The 20,225-nt window shown below is 37.5% G+C and overlaps 1 long non-coding RNA gene across 1 annotated transcript; it reads right to left on the bottom strand.

The window, feature by feature from the left end:
• Positions 1-11,266: 11,266 nt before the first annotated feature.
• Positions 11,267-17,708, bottom strand: LOC134825720 (uncharacterized). Its single transcript, XR_010161596.1, has 5 exons — positions 17,588-17,708; positions 16,316-16,403; positions 14,353-14,469; positions 12,732-12,865; positions 11,267-12,524 (listed from the first exon to the last, which is right to left on the bottom strand). It is a non-coding gene; the product is annotated as an uncharacterized LOC134825720 (long non-coding RNA).
• Between the last annotated feature and the right edge of the window lie 2,517 nt (positions 17,709-20,225).

The following is a 20,225-nucleotide window of genomic DNA, read 5'->3' as shown; positions in this document are numbered from 1 at the left end:
TCCCCCCTCTCGGCCCCCCGGAATGTGATTGCACCCTCATTTTAAATTAAATGTTTGAACAAAAGATGAACTGTCAAAATTGTTTTAAAAAAATTATCTCCAATTTGGTTTTTCTCAAGAAACATAAGTTATGATTTTAGATAATTAGGCTTGAAATGTTTGGTAACAAACCTAAAATTAGGGGGTGAAAGGCCGAAGGACCCCCGTGTAGGTAATCGTTTTTTCAAATCAACATTGCTATATAAAGCTGAAAGGGGTTACCCTTAAAATTAATAAAATTTGATAATTCAACCCCCGTAGTTTTAAGAAAGTAAAACCATATTACCCCATATCAGAAGTACAGTTGTTAGTGGTATATAACAATTAGATATTACAAATTCCATTGAAAAACTTAATGTATTTGAAGGATGATTTAACAAACAACGATTCAATAAATGGCAATAAGTCGTAGTTGCAAAACAGAAAAACAAGTTGCAACGAAACACCCAGGGTTAGTCTAAGAGTATGCAATTAGGGACAAGTTGCTCACACAAGACATAAACATAAATACATTGAATGTTATCTGCTGCAGCCGAAATTATATCAGTGTTCGTGTGACGATGTTAAATCCATCAACCAATGCAATGAGAAGTGTCGAGTGTGGAATTTTTACTGGTTAATACAATTACAGTATTCTGCAAAGCTGAGCTCATTCGATAACTGTATAAGCCCAAAGGGTGTCAGATTACCCAGGGAACGCAAAAGTTGCTGCTTACCCTTGGTGCTCAATTTCATGATCTATGGAAGGTCATAAATGTTCAATACAGTTGATAGTTGTTAAGGGGTCGTTCACATATAATTATTACTTACTAAATTTTTTATCCCCCCTCATAATGAATCAGTTACAGTTATACACATAGTTATTGTGTTAAAATTACCCCCCTCTCTCCCCGGGATTACGAAATATGTGAAAGACCCCTAAAAAAGACGGGTCTAGCTCAAATGCCATAGTACACAACTTATAAAATATAATGATTATCGCATCTGATCATGTACAAATGCAACTATGCTTATTTTGGTCAAAATTATACACTAGATTCTGTTTAGGGGCCGTTCACATATTACGTTAGAATTTAGTATTTGCGATCCCGTTTCGGACAGGTGCAGTTGCAATTATTTCATGGTCAAAGAGCTTGATACCATCCCATTTACGAGAGGGTAGTCACTATCCAACGAGCTGAGGTCATTTAATGAGAACGTTCTGGAGCAGGTATAGTAGTCAACAGTATAATTGCTTAGATGTATTCATTTAGTTTTATATGATTCCTTTCTGGAGCTGCAGTGGAGAGACTGTTAAACAGTGAACTATCAATTAGTCCTATCTGTGTAATCTATATTACAATAACCACTAGCGTAATAATTTAGAAACCCCCCCTCAGTGATTACATTAAATGTGAAGTTGAACGATCCCTTACAATTTGGTTAGTTTCTGCTACAGCAAAAATTATATTGTGATTGTCACCAATATCATATAATATATTCACCAGTATTGAACCAGCTACAATTGGTCCAATGCTGGCTACAAGTTTTTTTAACGATTTAATGGCACCTAAATGAAGTTCTGAAGTATATTGTATTATAAAGTTATTTCCGGGAATTATATGCACTAAAACTCGTCGACACTGAGAGCTGATAATTTGCAGATTATTCCCGCAAGTAACCGAAGGTATTATGAGCACATATTGCGAGTCACCTCAGACTGGCTGGCAGGAAGTTTCAAAACAAATAACAGTGGCGCACTTATTACACACTATATTGGATCATGCGCACGTATCACATTACACATCTTACAGGAGCCACCGTCAATAGTTATAACAAATAATATCTTCGCTTCTTCGTGGCCGCAAATTCCCTCCAGCAAGCTGTCAGGAATTATCTTGCGTAGCCCGAAGAAGCGAAGGTATTATTGTATTATAAAATGATGGTGGTGTAAAATTAAGCCAGCTCATCTATACCTTTTAAAGGTAGGTTTATAACTTACCAAGATGCGTGCCAAGTTGAACTCATTCAATATTTGAAACAAATATACTTGGACTCCAAAAAATTCTAAATTGCAGTAATCAAATTGCAGCAGGTGCTAAAGCTATAGTAGGACTATATAAATATGATCATCTAGGAGACACTCTGAAAGACCTTCATTGGCTGCCTATTATTTACAGAATTCAATATAAGTTATTGCTTCTTGTCTATAAATGTCTTAATGGTATGGGACCTCAGGAGTCTGGAACTGGCGGCCAACTCAGTTGGACTCCACCTCAACGAGGGGAAAACTAAGTACATGGGAATCGACATAAGAGATGATGATAACCCGACTCTGGTTGCTGGGAGTGGGAAGAACATTGAGAAAGTCGATGACTTCGTATATTTGGTAGTAGAATGAAGAGTTCGGAGAAGACTTCGAAGTGAGGAAAGCTAAGGCAGATGAAGCTTGTATGGAAGTCGGATATGCGTAGAGATCTCAAGATACGACTGTTCCTGGCTACAGTCGAGTCCATCCTTCTATATGGCTCTGAAACATGGACTGTCAGCCAGACCCTCGCAAAACGTATTGATGGATGTTATACGAGAATGCTGAGGATGGCACTGAACATTGACTGGAAAGAGCGGCAGACTAACGCCAAGGTGTATGGACACCTCGTCAGAGCATCTGATAAGATAGCTGCACGGAGAATGAGACTTGCAGGTCATTTAGCCAGACATGAAGAACTATTGAGTCATCAACTTCTCTTCTGGGAACCTCTTCAAGGACATCGTCGAAGGGGAAGACCACATCTCACATACATTGACATCCTTCGGAAGGACACGGGGCTTGACGACAGCAAAGAGATTAACAAACTCATGCTGGATAGACAGATTTGGAAGAAGACTATTTCTGTTCGGACGCTGAAGCTGCCCTAAGTCGAGTAAGTCGAGTCGAGTATGCGTATGCCGTATGGGACCAGATTATTTAAGTAATATGTTTAAATATGCCAATTATATTCATCTTATCTATTTGACTGAACCTAGAGTATATTCACAGTATGGAGAAAGATCGTTTCAGAAAGTTGGCCCTAAATTATGGAATGAGCTGCCTCTTGAAATTAAGAATTGCATGTCACTGGAATCTTTTAAAGTGTATCTGAAAACGTTTCTTTTTAAACGTGCTTATGATATTAATTAATTTACACAAATATCTTCGTCGCTGCAAAAAGTAAAAACCTAGCATACAAAAAAGCCAATGAAGTCCTAAATTCCGTACACCGCTACAATGCTTGCCAATAAACTTCACATAAACACTGGCAAGAGCTGTTACCTTGAATTCTCAACTCTCGATCCAACAAAGATGAAGATACACCCTCTGATCAAGAAATCAATATCAATGGCATACCCTTGGAGAGAGTACATGAAACTAAATTCTTAGGTGTAACAATCGATGAAGACCTAAACTGGAACGCACATAGAAGGAAATTAGCAAAAAAACTAGCCAGCTGCTGTGGGCATGCTAAATAGAATTAAAGATAACATTCCCACATCACTCCATAAAGATCTATATCACACTCTGTTTGAAAGCTATCTTGCATATGGTATAACTGTCTGGGGAGGGGCATCTAACAAAAAACTTGAACCTCTGTTCAAAGCACAGAAAATGTGTGCCCGCATAATGTTTGGAGATAAAGAAGCATACTTGGATAAATTTAAAACTAGTGCACGATGCAGACCCTACGGGGAGCAAATCTTGGGCAAGGAATTCTACAGAAAGGAGCATACAAAACCCCTCTTCAACACTCATGAAATCATGAATGTGCATAATCTGTACTTCTACCATTGTATTAATGACATCTTCAAGGTCTTGAAATATAGAACCCCTATATCACTATACTCCCTCTTTGAAACATCTGGCAGACTTGGCAAAGAGACCCTCATTCTCACACCTAAACCATCAGACAGCTACATATACAGAGCAGGGACAATATGGAATACAGTACGACAAAATCTCATGCTAACTACATTCACCTGTTATAAGCCCAATCACCTCAAATCATCCATAAGAATCACCATCACTCACACTCAAAAGGAAGGAGAACCAAATGACTGGAACTTAGCCTTAAACAGCGTTCGACAAAATTCAAAAACTTTAAAATTGACCTTGCCTAGATTACTTAAGCTCGAAAAAGCGGTAATATCTTAGCAAAATATAACTTGCAGCAGCCCCATACCTTGTCATGAACATAATATCGAAACTACCTCTGTGATCACATCTTTCTCTGGGTGCAAAATGAATATATATTATATAGGTTTATTAGTTTTATAGAAATTTAAAAGTTCTATAGAAATTTATTATATAAGGATTATAAACATTTTGTTTGTGTGTTTTGTGTTATGCATTTTTATACCTATTTTAGAAGAGATTTTTATAGAATGTTACAAGTGCAGTAGGGTCAGTTTCAGACGAATTAAGCATAAATGACATCATTGCTATGTCTGAAGTGGTTTGTAAATGGGCCATTGTTAGCCCCAAGCGTTTTGGTCCCTCATTCCTGCCACTCAGCATTGCCTACTGTAAAGTAGAAATTTTTCTAAGATAAAAGAGAAACTGACCTTGTCTCACTAAATTCAACCACTTACCATAATTAAAATACTAACAACCAAATAAAGTTTTTAAAATAATTATATACAATCACCAAAATATTTCCTCAAGTTTACTTCTAGCTAACTAATTCGTGGTTTAAGCTCTTATTTTATTTATGATTAAAGGAATGTAAAATAAAACTTTTCGTTTCATTGAAAACTTTTCGTTTCATTGACTATTTTTTCAACGTTTCTACTGTTAAGTACCCTTAACCTTGTAATTTAGTGTATCAAGTCTTTACAATTTTCTATGGTTTGGAACCTAAATGGACACGTTCAAAAAAAGGTGGCACTAGAGATTGATTTTTTAAAATGCGTTTTTAAAATAGTCATTGTTCTTTGTTGGTTGATATATCTATCTATACCTTTAGAAATTCGATTAAATTTCATGATCCTGAAATCACGGAGTCTCTAGTGCTTATATCACAGGAGTTATCGTTATTTGTGTGCCAATGATTCAAATATCACACAATTAGAAATGCAAGATGAATCAACACTAGATAATCTGAAAAGTACTATTCACAAAGACGCCAAAATTGATATGGTGATTATAATGCATGTAAGGAATGGAATGTCTTATCTGAAATTGTTATTGGTGCCAAAATGATTCAAAAATCACAACTTAAACGTTGGAAATGAGCCTATTTTGAGCAGTGATTATTGAATCATCTTACGTTTTTATTGGCTTTCTATCATTTTTTAGGGTACAAAATAGTATTAAATAGTATTAAAACCAGTTAATATGATTCAAAAATCACATTTTCGTTAAAGGTGCGCTATTAAGTCACACTATAGTAAGCCTTAAATTAAGTGCACGATATGACAATTCATATCCATTCTATGATTCTTATTATGTGATTTTTGAATCCATGTCTAAGCGTATACCATATTGAAGGCCTTTGAGCGATAATTTTTGATCTCGGTGCTTAAATGATTCAAAAATCACACAAATCTGGCTACCAAATATGTAATTTCCTTTAAAGTGTGATAATTGAATCATACGTAATGTTCAAGTTGTAATGACATTTTGAAAGTAAAGGTAATGAATCGATAATCACATTTCAAAAATCCGATTAAGTATTATATGTTACTGATATGATTCATTTGTCACATTATGGCGACAAAATTATCATGGCTTGAGCTGTAAAAGTACTTGCCTAGTTTACTCAGTTTAAAATCAGTGTTTTGTGATTATTGATTCCACTATTACTCTAATAACGAACTTCTCCATGACCATAAACAAGTGTCACAACAAATTACTGCAGATTTACTATGAATACCAACCTGATATAGAGCCAAAAAGTGATACATTCCCCTGATACAGCATAATTTCAATACATGCTCATTTATGTGATTTTTGACTCATTATGGCACTTTTAACCATCTAAATTCTCTAAGTGAAACAAATTTTAGTGAAACAAATTTAAAATTTTATCCTTTATTTTACAATCATAATATAATAATATTTATAAGCCTCCGTTTTGAAAGTTTTAAATTTTAATACGTTCACATTTCTATTTAAAATTCAATTTTATGTACAAATCAATAACTGGCCGCCAAAGCCGCGCATTCTTGAAAACAGGATTAACTTGATTATAGTTATACGACTATGTAAATTTAAAACTATCCGTGGTTTTTTCTTTAAAACAAATAAGTTATAATTTTACCTAAGTCCAAAGCCAGCTTTGAAAAATTTACTATTAAATCATAATATATCGTCAACTTTAAATATTTACAATTAAATGCAACAATTCATTAATCTGTAAACACGCGTACTCCAGCCCCTAAACGCATAAATTGTTATGCGGCGCGGCTCAAGCCGCGCACGCACGTATTATTTTATACTGTTTGCTTTCTAATAAATATCGTGCCAATGTGTACGTCTAAATTGTAAACGTTCATGTTTTGTGTAAAGTGAATCCAATTGGGACTAGTGACAAGGATAAGGACCCAAGTGCCTGTACGGCTTTTTCGGACCCCTGTGGACCACTACTCTTGAAATCACTCTACAACATTGAACATCTATATCTACTACGTCATTTGGCAATTATTGTCATTAATCTAACTTTCTAATTAATTGCAGAGGGGGAAGAGAAAACGCTTCACATTAAAATTCGATATACAAAATTCAAAACCATCAATACGGTATTAAATATTATGGACAAATCTATAGATCTATTTCGTAGTCATATATTCACATGATTTGCTTTATATTATCTTAATACTGTAATGAAGTACAGTAGGATTTGTGTTTCAAGAAAGAAAGGTTGCGGTCAAATTATTAACAAAAGTAAACAAAAGTCCATCAGGGACTCCGTGGAGTCGAAAAAGGTACACGGCTGCTGTCTGGTGCTGCTAGGCATTTATTGATCAAGATGTTTTATTGTATTGATTTATAATGATTCTATTGTTCGTGACTAATCAAGTTCTAAGTGGAGGTATAAAGTGCTGCTTAAGATACTTCGTCATCTCATGTCCAGTATAATGATTAAGATAGTATACAATGCAGTTTTAGTAGTTGACCCATACAGTTAAGTCCGTCATAACTCACAATCGTTAAGTCGTCGGTCAATTGTCAAAGTCGTTGTGTGTTTATTCGTTGAGATAGCAGTAAGATAAGATGTTACGCGCGCGCGCGTTTAATCCCGTCGACGTGAGATTTGACAATGAAAACGCCATAGAATTATTATTTTTGCGCGTTACGTAGAGTTTACCAGTGTGTAATACTAGTTAACACTGGGTGTACACTGAGTGTAAGTGTAAGTTTCATATACAAGCCGTTGAATATTTCCAATTTTGAGTGTATCGTGAGCATGTTTTACAGTGCGATTGCTCGGTACTAGTGTGTTTGTATATATATATATATATATCATTTGTGGAGTATGGTGTAAGTAATGTTTTTGGTTGGAGTGCAGCAGGCACGTAGCCAGGGGGGGGGGCTAGGGGGGCGGCAGCCCCCCCGGAAAAAATCGAACCCCAGAAAAAAAATAAGCCCCCTAGTCCCCATGGTCGCCTGGTAACTGGGCTGTGTTTATGACTGCAGTCAGTCAAAGATCTGAACTGTGGATTAGTAAATATATGTCATTAAATCCAAGCAAACATTCTAGAAGACTTCTATAATTATAGTCAATAGTGTCCCCTAGACCGTAGGAAATGTAAAAATCTTAAGACGATGAGGCCTGAGTAAGTCGTAAATTCTGATTGGAGAATGCAGATTGCTGTTGTGAAGTTACCAAATTTACGTGAGTACTTGATTCTTTTCAATCCCAGTTTATTGCTGTCCTACAAATTTCTACAAATTTCTTTAATGCCAAATGTCATCTAAAACATCACATAAATCAGAACTTGAGCTCATTTGTGGCAAAATTAAGCTCACACCAATCAAGTGTATCATGCTTGAATTGCAATTCTCGTAAGGCAATTTTCAATATATTCTTAAACCCGTTTGTCGGAGTATTAAAACTTATCTTACTTGATGTTTGTCGACAGCTGTTCCACATGTAGGATGATTGGTAGATGAATTGTGAGGATGGTTGTGATGTAATGAAATAATCCTCTCGTCGTGGTGACCTGTTAAATGATGAGTACAGTGATAATAGTTCCTCTAACTTATTAATTTTGAATAGTTCTAAGAGACAAGTGTACTTGTACAGATTGTGGACCGTCAACAACCTGTGGGTTTTAAACAAGGGCTTGGAGTGTTCTTTTTGGTAAAAGTCCACCCCCAGTCTTTGCTTATCAACAGGTCGTGTTCGGGCACACGTTTTAAACTTCTCTAGGTAAGCTTCTCTATCCCCAAACAGAATTCTTATACGCTTTTTCTGTGTTTTAAAGAGAGGTTCAAGTCGGTTATTGCTAATACCACCCCACACAGATATTCCAAATCCTAAATGTGATTCAAATAGAGTATGATATAAATCCTTATAATACTGCTTTGGGACAATGTGTCGTATTCTGCACAGCTTTCCTACTTCGCATTTAAGTTTTGAGTTAAGTGACTGCGTATGTGATTTCCAGTTAAGTTGGTCGTCAATAATAACGCCTAGAAATTTAGCTTCTTGAACTCTTTTAATAACTACATTATTTAAAGTTAGTATGTTCTCGTCATTTTCTACTTCCTCTTTGGCCCGTGAGGGTTTAAAATGAATAAAACAACATTTCTTAATGTTAATATGTAATAAGTTTAGTTTCATATACTTGTACACAAATGATAGAACTTCATTTCCTTTTTCGTATAGTCTTTTGACACATGTGTCTTCTATAAATATGTTAGTGTCGTCGGCAAATAGTATAAACTTTCCTATAATTGATGAGTTACGGATGTCATTAATATAAATAATAAAAAGTAAGGGACCAAGACAGCTCCCCTGCGGCACTCCATAGACTACTGGAAGTTTCTCGGAGTCTTCACCTAATACTGAGACATACTGGTATCTGTTCGACAGGTAACTTGCTATAAGGTTATTTGCATTTCCACGGATTCCATAATTTTCTAACTTATGCAGTAACTTTTCGTGTGATATTGTATCAAAGGCTTTACTAAGATCAATAAATATTCCAAGAACGTGTTGTTTTTTCTTGAGGCAAGATTCTACGTGGTTCACTGAGTAATTTAGGGCATAACTGGTCGAGTGATTTTTACGGAATCCGTACTGGTTTTCATATAAGGAGGAATTTTTCAAGAGCTGAGCCTGCTGAGCTTGCTGATGCAACAAGTGCACTGACAGTTTCAAGATTCTTAACAGCTGTAGATGCTTCAAAATCTGAGTTGGCCTGTTGCAAAGCCCTTGTGTTCCTGCAGCTGTAACAAAATTCGTCTCTCTGTTTCTTCAGTGTTGATACTGGTGCCACGAAGCAGTATGGGCACAGCCATTCTACCATGGAGTTGATAGCTGACCTCGCTATACCCTTCATAGACAAGCAGTCCACATGCCACTCTTGATGACACTTAAATGTTAGTTAGCATGATATAATTGTGATTGATAGAGTTCATTGTTACAATCGTTCCGTTGATATTCATATCACATTCATCATTCTAAAACACTTAGTCAGAATTAACCCTGTGTGTGATAATTGCATCGTAACTCCACATTTAACCGGTGACTCTTTGCACTTTTAACACTCAACTATCTCAGAAAGGTTCAATAATCACATTGAGAAGCAGGACACACTCACAGAATGTAAATTCATCATTAGAGGTGCAAGAAATGAATATTTTGTGATTTCTGGCTCATATCTGCACAATCAACAAATATAAAGAGATGAATGACTAAATTATGTGATATTTGAATCTTTTTGGACCACATTTTAAAATTTGGTTAACTTTCATAGCATACTCCTTGAGATACAAGTATTTTAAAATGCTTCACACAATTTTGGCAGTGAAAAATCAATCTCTAGTGCCACCTTTTTATGAACGTGTCCAAATATGGATTGCTTTTCAGGTTTTCTTGAATCCTGACTTGTTTTCGTGGCACACCTGTGCATTTTAAGTTGTTGTGCCACTATAATCTATAATCTATAAGTTTAAATTGTTATTATTATTATTACTTACTATTACTATCATGATTGAACTATAAGCTGAAAAGCTTTCAGATCGATTTTTAACCACTTGATGTAATGTTTTTTTCTTGACTTGTGAAACAAGCGCGCCCGCAGTGGCGCGACAGCACATGGTTAGGTACAGCCTAACCACTAACTTGTAGCCGCTAACGGTTAACATCAGAGCCGCCGCGCGCGCCAAGTCCTGGGGTGCATACTCATAAACAATTAAACTTGGTCAAAGATATTTATATACAATTCCTAAATTAAATCAATAATCATGTAGATATGAGTATTCAACACTACTCGAGATCAAATATTTATTGGCCCATCAACGATACAGTCGCCGAAACAAAATCAAATGTTTGCTTTTTCGTTTCGGGAACTGTTTTGCTCTAACCAGAGCCCTTTCGCTTGCAGTAGCGCGCGACCGCCGTAGGCAAAAATTCAACTTGTATGAAACAAGCGCGTCACGCAGTACGCGTATACACATGGCTTGTGAAACAAGCGCGTCACGCAGTACGCGTATACACATGGCTATATGAAGGAACTGTTTGAACTCAATATTATATCCAACTAATCATACTTTATAATGGTTAAAAAACAAAGTAAAAAGATTTAACGCGATGGGCCGGCATTCGCAACCGCGAAAGTTTTGAGTACGACAAACGATGACACCACCACCAGCCCTTAATTGATAAGTCTTGTCATACGTTGTATGACCCGCCGCGCACGAAGTGCGCGGCTCCCCCTGTATCGTCATAGTGAAACGACCGTGGGGGTCGCAACGTGATACAAGAGAAGTCCATGGGATACAATTAGATTTGTAATTTCATATTGCCTATCACCTATGTTACTTTACATACACTGTTGATTCACGATGTCAATCCTTCGCAGCTCGGTGAGGCACAGTGGTGCATCTCGCCGATCTACCGAAGGATTGATGCATAACAACAAGACACGCGCTAAAGACGCGCATTTTCTGAGTGATGTTAACGATAGCTTTAAATTCACTGATGTCATTATTATTCAGCGTGACCGGTAATAGTTTAAAAATCAGAAGGAGAAAACACATGTATAAATTACTAAAAAAGGAGTATTACTTTACAGGATTGAATTTAAATATAGTCATAATAGATAAAAGAGGAATTTGTTTCCCTTTGAATCAATCGAACTAGATGAATTGTTGTAAATACTGAGATCAAACTATCAATCTACAGGCTATCGTCAAACATGTTGAAAGGCGTCATCTTCAGTGACATAATAGATAAGAGTTTATTAACTATCATGCCAACTTTAGAGACGGTAACCACATTAAACTAAAGTTTTCCCAATCAAAATAAAGGGTTTATGCAAAATAAAAGGTTTATGCACTAGACTGAGAGACAATTAACCTTATGCAATGCAGGTTAGTATAACTATAATATCGGACTGAGTTGAAGTTTCTGAGAGCATGATACCCCAAAATAAATATATGCCTGTGTCTGGCAATACCGTTCAGATGGCTTCCGAACTTGTGCGGATAAGATAATATAACAAATACAAATAAACTATATAATAACAATCTGAAAATTAATGTATCAGTACAGATCTTATACTCGAAATCAGGCACTTTCAAAACATTTCTCTTAAATTATCTTTCTTAACACCGTTCAATTGTAACTTTAAATTAAAATATTATGATGATCCGGACGATGATAAATATTAAATGGTAATCGATCATCGGCAGATGGATAATCGTTAATTATAGGTGTGCATAATTATTATTACAACTGATTATATTTATGGATTTCGGCCTGTCGATGCTGGAAGCTGATCAGCTAATCGTTAATCGTTACCATGTGACAAGAATAGTATGATGAACCTCCCAATCAGTATCTATGTATCAAAAGAAAATATTGATATAATTCAAATCGTCGGGAGCCCTTTTGAAACATCTCGAAGTTAGAGTGCAGAGTGCATGATTACTGATTATCAGCACGATTGGGTGAAACAAAGACGAAACCGTGTGTTGATTAGAATTAAAAGAGGAAGATATGTAGTGATAAATTGTGCACTCTTGCATTTAAGTTTTAATTGTTAGACTTGTTCGATGTAGGGCCTTTAATTTAACCTAATACTAATGCAGTTACTTAATACTTGGTAAGTCTAGGGAAAACAGGTGCTAGTTGTCGGAAATGAAATGGAGTCTGTTCCTGATCGAAGTTACATGATGCTGATAGATTTGATGCAGCTCAGCACTCAGCAGCCACTGTCTTCAAATAGAGTGTTCCAGTTCTGCAGTCTCAAATTTTTTCGCCCAGCTTTTCTTTTCATCGTGGTTATAGAAGACAGACCTGAAGAAATACTAGTATAATGATAATATAGGTAACATGTCCAGAATGAGTAAAATTGTATTATCGGCAAATTTACTTATGTGAAAACTCCCAACAGGGTGGCGCTGGCCCAGAAGTAACTGCACACAAGCAACCCTTTAATGATCACGCACGTAATTTGTGTGAAAATATGTAACTCATTTAACGAAGTCAGTGAAAAGAACCTACTTTATTTACCAATGGCGATTTTTTGCTTGTGATGAAGTAGTCCTCGCAAATGTGAGATATGTATGTAGTTTGTTTTTAAAAGTAGGATTGTAGTCATAGTCGATGTATAGCGACGGTAGTTTACCAGCAGCTCCCTGTACAAATAGAAATGTGGTTTTTATATAATATTACTAGTTAAATTATTGAGTACAATGCAGGAATAAAAAAATGTGTCTTAAATGTTTTATATTAAATGTGTTATAATTATATTAACCACCTTATATTCGTATAATATGTACTCATAAACAATGATAGTCCCAATTGTTTTTAATTGCCTATAATTTAAACCTTCTTATTAAATAATTTAGATGACTGTGTCTGATCTAAAATTGCACGAGAAATAGATAAAATTAGGTCTCAGACAGAACTCGACCGGGATACCGGCGCAGCCGGAATACCGGCTGGTATTTGGCGATTTTGTACCGGTATACTGGTACCGGCCGGGATTTTGGTTTTAGCCGGGATTTTTCCAAAATAAATTCAGTTTTTCTCAACGTTAATTTGAGTCCAAAATTAACAAATCTGTGAACATTTTCCTAAAACATTTTGATGAAATCATTGAACAATGGAGACTGGAGTCAATCTATATTTAACATAATCATGGGTGTACGAATTATGGACTTCTTTCTGACTTATGACTTAATTATTGTGACTAAGTGTCACGGCTCACGGTCTTGTGTTACCGAGGGACAAGTAAAACAGAGTTCTCCGGGTAAAGACAGCATTAATAAATGCTATTCAGTATTCATCCTATTCAATTATTCAGGTAAGGTGATGTAAACTGTAAAGTGATAAGCTCCAACGTCAAACACCATGTTCAATTAAATAAGTTTAAGTAACCAATACCAGATCACAGGATTTTTATAGTTACGGAGACTGTTGGAAACGATGCAAACCAGGATCGGACTCCTATCAGAAATAGTCGACCACGGTCCAGCCTCCCTCAAACTCAAATGCCCTACCACTACCCCAGACCACATCCACCTCTTCAGCCAGGAACAGCGCTCCCACTATACCACTACCAGCAGTTCCTACCGCCTCAGAGGATACACTGCACGTGCCCGTTATTCCTCATGCCTCGTCTTAAATGTCCAGTCCATGAATCCTAGTGCATCAAGTGCGAGTAGATGGGAAGTGCCAAAAATCTCAGCTCTTATTCAGGAGAAATCCAAAAACCACTCGTTACCGTTTATTGCACTTACGGAAACGTGGCTCAAGTCCTACATGTCAGACAAATACAAAATGTGCATCACCTCTTTCTCCTGCTGAGCAGAACCTCCCCCTTAAAAGTAAACAAATCTGCATCGCCTCCCAACGACAATCCAGATATATTAAGCAGCAGAGACAATCATTTAAGGAGACTTCGATATCTATCAGGATCATGATTATACTGCCGTGAGAACTCAGCACTTCAGGATGAATCATATAATATTTGGTTTTCTCGATTTCATTCATATTTAGACAGAAGTCCGTGTAGATAATTGGTTATAGAATAATTGGATATAATTTTATGCGAAGTTGTGTCTGCGAAAATATACGTGTGAACTGGTCATCCCGCAAATGCTGAAAAAGTAGATGTTACCTATCATAAAATAACCGCTCGCACCGTACACGACATCGAGTTGTGACTGCACGTTTACAAATTCCTTATCATAATGATTTGTTGCCATGGCAACCGAAACTCCATCGGAAGATCGGCCTGTAAGGTATAATCATGATAATACACAGTATCAAAACATTGCCATATCATAGCAATTAGCAACATTCCAGAGATTAGATTATGTGTGTGTAAGAAAATGTATGTTATAGTATTATACAGTCTGCTAGAACATTCCGTTTACACATGGTAAAATAATAATCATGGTGCCTGGTGGCCGATAACAACTTGTTTAATTTATCTCCGAATTACACACAAATTTCTGAAAGTTTCGTAGACTTAAATCAATTACAGAGGGTGTGGCTATTGGCCAGCCCCTCTATTTCACTATTATGGTTGAAACTATAAGAATACAGATTATATTATTACAGTGATTTTACAAAAGTCGAAACAGTAAACACCAATTTGTAGGATAGTTTAAATCACACCAAAATTGGTCCCAGAATGCAATGAAATCTGATGGCGTCTTTTCAGTGAAAAAGAGGCCACACCCTCTGTAATTGATTAAAGTTTACGAAACCTTTAGAAAATGAGTTATATAACTTGCAACTTAAACTAGGATAAATTGAGTATTTATACTCAATTTATCTTAGTTGCATGAGTAATATATATATACTCTCATTTTTTCAGAGCAAACGTAATTTAAATGGCCAAACACAATTCAATAAAATTTGGCTCGATCCGATTATCCAAACTATCAAATAAATGCGAAAATGAACCTTCTTTTGAAAAAAATGAACACAAATATGTTTCGATTTGACAAATTTCTCGAACCAGTGGTGGTAGTAAGCAGGAGGTGACCGGGACATGATTTCAGGCCTGACCGGGACCGGGATACAAAATGTGACTTGACCGGGACCGGGACCGGGACCGGGACCGGGACTGAGATTATCAATTTACCGGGACCGGGACCGGGACCAATAATTTCTGGGATTTCTATCTTACCGGGACCGGGACCGGGACCAACAATCCAATTTTACCGGGATGACCGGGATGACCGGGACCAAAACTGGTATTCTCATATTGAAAGCTGCAACTTTCATTTACATTATAATTGAACAATTTGAATAAGTAATAACTAGAATATTAAATTAGAAAAAACTAGTAAAAACCCGTCAATATGGGGCATGGGCCTAATGTACTACACCAATAATGTTCATGTACTGATTACTCAAGTTCACCCTCATTCCTCATTCCTCAATCAATGATCCCTCAAATTATTCAACAGTTTCATTCTCCAATTCCAATTGACAATTGGGCGTAGCCCGAGTTGAAAACTTGATGTTACTTTGCACTTATGAGTTATGTAACGATATTAGTTACCTAAACTTGTTTAGCAATTTTAAGCATTGTTTTATTTGGCTCAGAGGTTGTTTAAAGATGAAATTCACAATGAATGAAAGTAAAAACTTAAAATCACAGTGAATGTAAAAGATCCCGGTCAAAATCCCCGCTAATTTGAGTGATTGACCGGGACCGGGACCAAGAATCCTGAATTAACCGGGACCGGGACCGGGATCATAAATCAGCATTTGACCGGGACCGGGACCGCGACCGGGATGAAAAATGTGACTTGACCCGGTTCCGGGAATCCCGGTCACCTCCTGAGTAGTAAGTCATACCAGAACAAATTATTTCAATTGGGCACTCAGTGACTGAGCTATTAAGGCCAACGTTTGCACACTGACTTTTGGCCCACCCTGTATATTTATAATATACGGCTGGAAAAAATGTAACTGGATATCTGCCACAATGCTGCTATTATTAAGGTTAAAGTAACATTTAGCACATAAAGAAGTCTGGTTTGCTAGGTTTTAATTGGTCGTATAATAACAAATAAAAATGAGTTAAGACTACAAAAACGGTCAATAGAACCTAATTATAATACCTGTATCGAGAACTCGACTTGAATGCACTGATAGCATTGGTACTAACATTCTATCAAATTATGTCATATCTTGAGACTTGATAGCTGCCTGAAACAGTTTTGAGTCAACATTATCGTGATATTCTAGAAATTGAAACCAATTCTCAACTTTAAAAAAGCAGATTTCAATAAATGCCATAGAATTAAATTCTACCTTTTTAAATTCTAAGAATTTGTTGATTTATTAAAATTCTGTCTCAAAGTCTCAATTAATATATAAGGGTACATGCAATGTAGTTCGACACGCACTGTAGACTCACTTATTGGGTTCGTGCTAGATGCTGTGTACGCCACCCTCTTAACCCCCTCTATGGTGAAGATGAGGATGGTAAGTGCAAGTATAGTAGTGTGAGGAGAGGATGGGTATCATTTAGCACATTTTTGCTGTAGGTGTAAAGTAGCTCTTAGTCAAGGAGTATATAAATGACTGCACGACAAGGTTCTGCAACAGATCTCTGAACATGTTATCTTGTGAGCGCCGAGTGAACACTTATAAGAACAAGGCCAGCGATGAAAGACAGTATCATTGACTTAGTCCCTGCTGGGAGGAAAAAAGCAGGTACAGACGACCGAAAGGAGTCGTGGTTTGGGATCCTGAGTGGGTCTCGATATTGGATAGTGCTCTTATATATCGGACCTTATGATATTCTCAAGGTCACCAAGACGGCACAGTCTTATGGCGGGAGGTAACGGTACCATCTAAAGAACAGATTGCTGAATCATACAAGTAAAAACTCTACCGGTACAGCAGTCTTACAGCAGACTGAGATTCAAGCGAAAGAATTGTGCTGTTATAATTATGCGGTTAAAGTTCTAGCACCGGGAGTGGTTGTTCACGGTTTGGAGAGAGCTGAGTAGGCTAGTACGGGATAGAAGGGAAGAAGCAGCTCACTGTTCCAGATGGATCTACTTCTTATCAAGGAAGAAGGAGTGGTAGGTATAGTAAGGAAGATTGGAGCCTGAGAGTTAACTTAACATCTAGAGGTACCACAAACTTTATCTCGTCGCCAATTGCGAGCTTTAACGGGTTTCCTCAAGTGACTCGATGGTTTAATTGTGACAAATCATGATACGAACTTTGATGAACCCATAATAGTATAGTGCAATAATACTATGATAGTATTCTCATAAGTTCTACCCTTGCAACCGAGTACAATGTACATACTAAGTGATATCAAGCTGCAATCTAAAATTTATTAATTGAATCTCAAAATAACTTCAAATCTTACGTACCTAACAATTGCAACATCGTTTTGTCGTTGGAAGTGAGAAATGAAATACATTAAATTTTAATCCAATTCTGCGAGAGAAGATTTGCCCAGACAGCTGACAAGAATGTATTACCATACTTCCTGTAAATGTGGTAGTTATTAGGTCATATCAAACTTGGAAATTATGTCAAAGTTTTTCTCAGTCTCTGGTGTCAATCACCAGTAGAGTGCCCAGCCGCACCAAAACAACCTGCGATTTTTACGTGGGAAACATCGTATAATACACATGCTATACACTCTAGTTTCATAGCAGCTACTGATATCATGCGGCAGTATTATAAATAAGCATACAAATTCAGCGCAAAAAATTGTAAAGACGACACAAATTCATGCAGGATGTTAATAAATGTGTCCATGTTGAACTCAAACTCCGACAGAATAATATATCAAATCGGATATATTATTATTAATCAAATGGTATCTGCTCATGTTCCGTCTATATAAACTACAAAACTTAATAAATTAGTGAAGTTCTGAAACAAAGATCACGACTAGGTTTTATCAAAATTGAAAAGAAAACCGATCGAAGTGCACTAGAGAGACAGTTTAAGTTTAAAGGGTCATCATTACTAAAATCTCTTCCTAGCTCCTAGCAATCAAGTTGTTAATCCTAGTTCTACACCTAAACAAGTACAAAATTACAGCCTTACAATTTGAAATTTTTCGATATCCAGCTCAACATAAGACTTCGATACCAATAATGGGTACATACCGATGATCGGTGTTCGTAAATATGTGATTATTTATAGTATTGAACTTGAAGTTTAAAATCTTCCTAATTATGTAAGAATAACAAAAGGAAACACGTACTAGTGTGCTGTTACGAAAAACAACTATTTAATAAAATAAATGAACGGCATTCGAATACAAAATTAAAAATGCAGATACCAACGTAATCGACAGACAAACTCAGGAAATGAAGATTTCGTTGTGAAACGAGCTATATATAAAGCTATAACGTAGCGCTCGACTCCAGTCTGGACCAAAATTAAGTCGCGTTCGTAGGAAATTGACCACCAGCTGCTGGTGGTTCGAATGTTGGTTTGCACACTACTGTGGTTGCGAGAAGAATTATTTGATGCGCGGCGCGACCCAGTAGTGCATCGCGCTACAACATACACTGCTTCTAGTTTAGTAGTTCTATTTTTGTTTTAACGGGTGATACTCGTAAATATCTGTTCCATCGACGAGATATCTGGACCGTCGAGAGATATCTGGACCGTCGACGAGTCCAACTCGGCGCGTGTCCTGGTAGGTTGTAAACGTACAATCCTTGGCCTTATTCAATGCGAGCTTGTATAGAGGAGAGGCTATCAGTCCATATAGGAAGAGACATCTTCATGTATGTATCTATATAGCTCTTATCAACTTTTTACATGAGCCAGTCCAGAGCAAAATCAAGTGATCATTTTGAGTAAATAAACATTAGTACATCCCTGAATCTGATTAGAATATATGCACCCCCTAATCTTGCTCCTTGACACTAGAATTATTATTCTTAAAGCATGCATATATCTTTGAGAAAGCAAACAAAACATAATGATGATATATATACTGTCATTTCTAGGCACTATCCGTCGCGGAGTCGAGTCCGCGGCGGAGCCGCCGGACTCCGAGCGGACTCCGAGCGGACTCCGGCGGAGCCGCCGGACTCCGAGCGGACTCCGGCGGTGCTCCGCCAAAATGTATTTACAGTGGACTCGAGTACATTTTGGCGGACTCCGAGCGGCTCCGCGGCGGCTCGGCGGAGTGTCCGCCGCGGACAAAGCCACTAGGCGGACTCCGGCGGAGTGCTTGGCGGACTCCGCCGGACCTCTCCGCCAGACTTGAATCCGGCGGAGTCCGGCGGAGCTTGGCGGACTCCGCCAGCTCGGCGGACTCCGCTCGGAGTCCGCCGGACTCCAACAGAGTCCACTGACTTCCGACCTCCGTCTTCCGACCCTCGGCTAAATTTGTCACGTGACATACAACATGGGATCGTTGCTAGCGTCGAGATTGTCTTAACCCTGCCTTAGTCAGTTGAAAGTCTGATAGCATATGTTCCGTTTGATTTGACCAAACTAATGCCTTTCATTGCTTTATAGCATTTTGCAATATTGTGGTCAGATGAAAAGGTCGCTAGTGATAAACCTTAACCATTACCCTCACAATGTCAATAGTGTACAACTCTAGTCCTAACTTTGACCCTATAATGTATAAACGTTGACCCTAACCCTCCACCAAACCGTCCGCAGCGAAATATCAATGTCATTGACTGGTCACGTGACCAAAACAATTTTTGTCATATTATCTCATATGGGGAAGCGTTTTTAGCAAGCAAAAATACGTCGACCATCACAGGACGACGCCAGCCAGCACTCTCTACGCTCTTCGAGCTCCGATCGTCCTGTGACGAAGTAAGGACGAAGCCTGAGGTCCTCAGGTAACATCGACCACCGATTGAAAATTCAAAGATTTTTTGACATAAAGGTCAAATGTAAAACTAAAATCTTGATGTTGATTGATTGACGACGTCAATTTTTGAGCACAGCGCGAGCGCATGCGTGATGCGGAAAAGGACCGCGTAGCTAGTCAAGATGTTGATAAATATTTGGCTTGTG

Source organism: Bolinopsis microptera, unplaced genomic scaffold, assembly GCF_026151205.1.
Source record: "Bolinopsis microptera isolate Bmic1 unplaced genomic scaffold, MBARI_Bmic_1.0 sca35, whole genome shotgun sequence".
Classification (NCBI taxonomy): Eukaryota; Metazoa; Ctenophora; class Tentaculata; order Lobata; family Bolinopsidae; genus Bolinopsis; species Bolinopsis microptera.
This window is presented reverse-complemented; position numbering and strand designations above follow the sequence as displayed.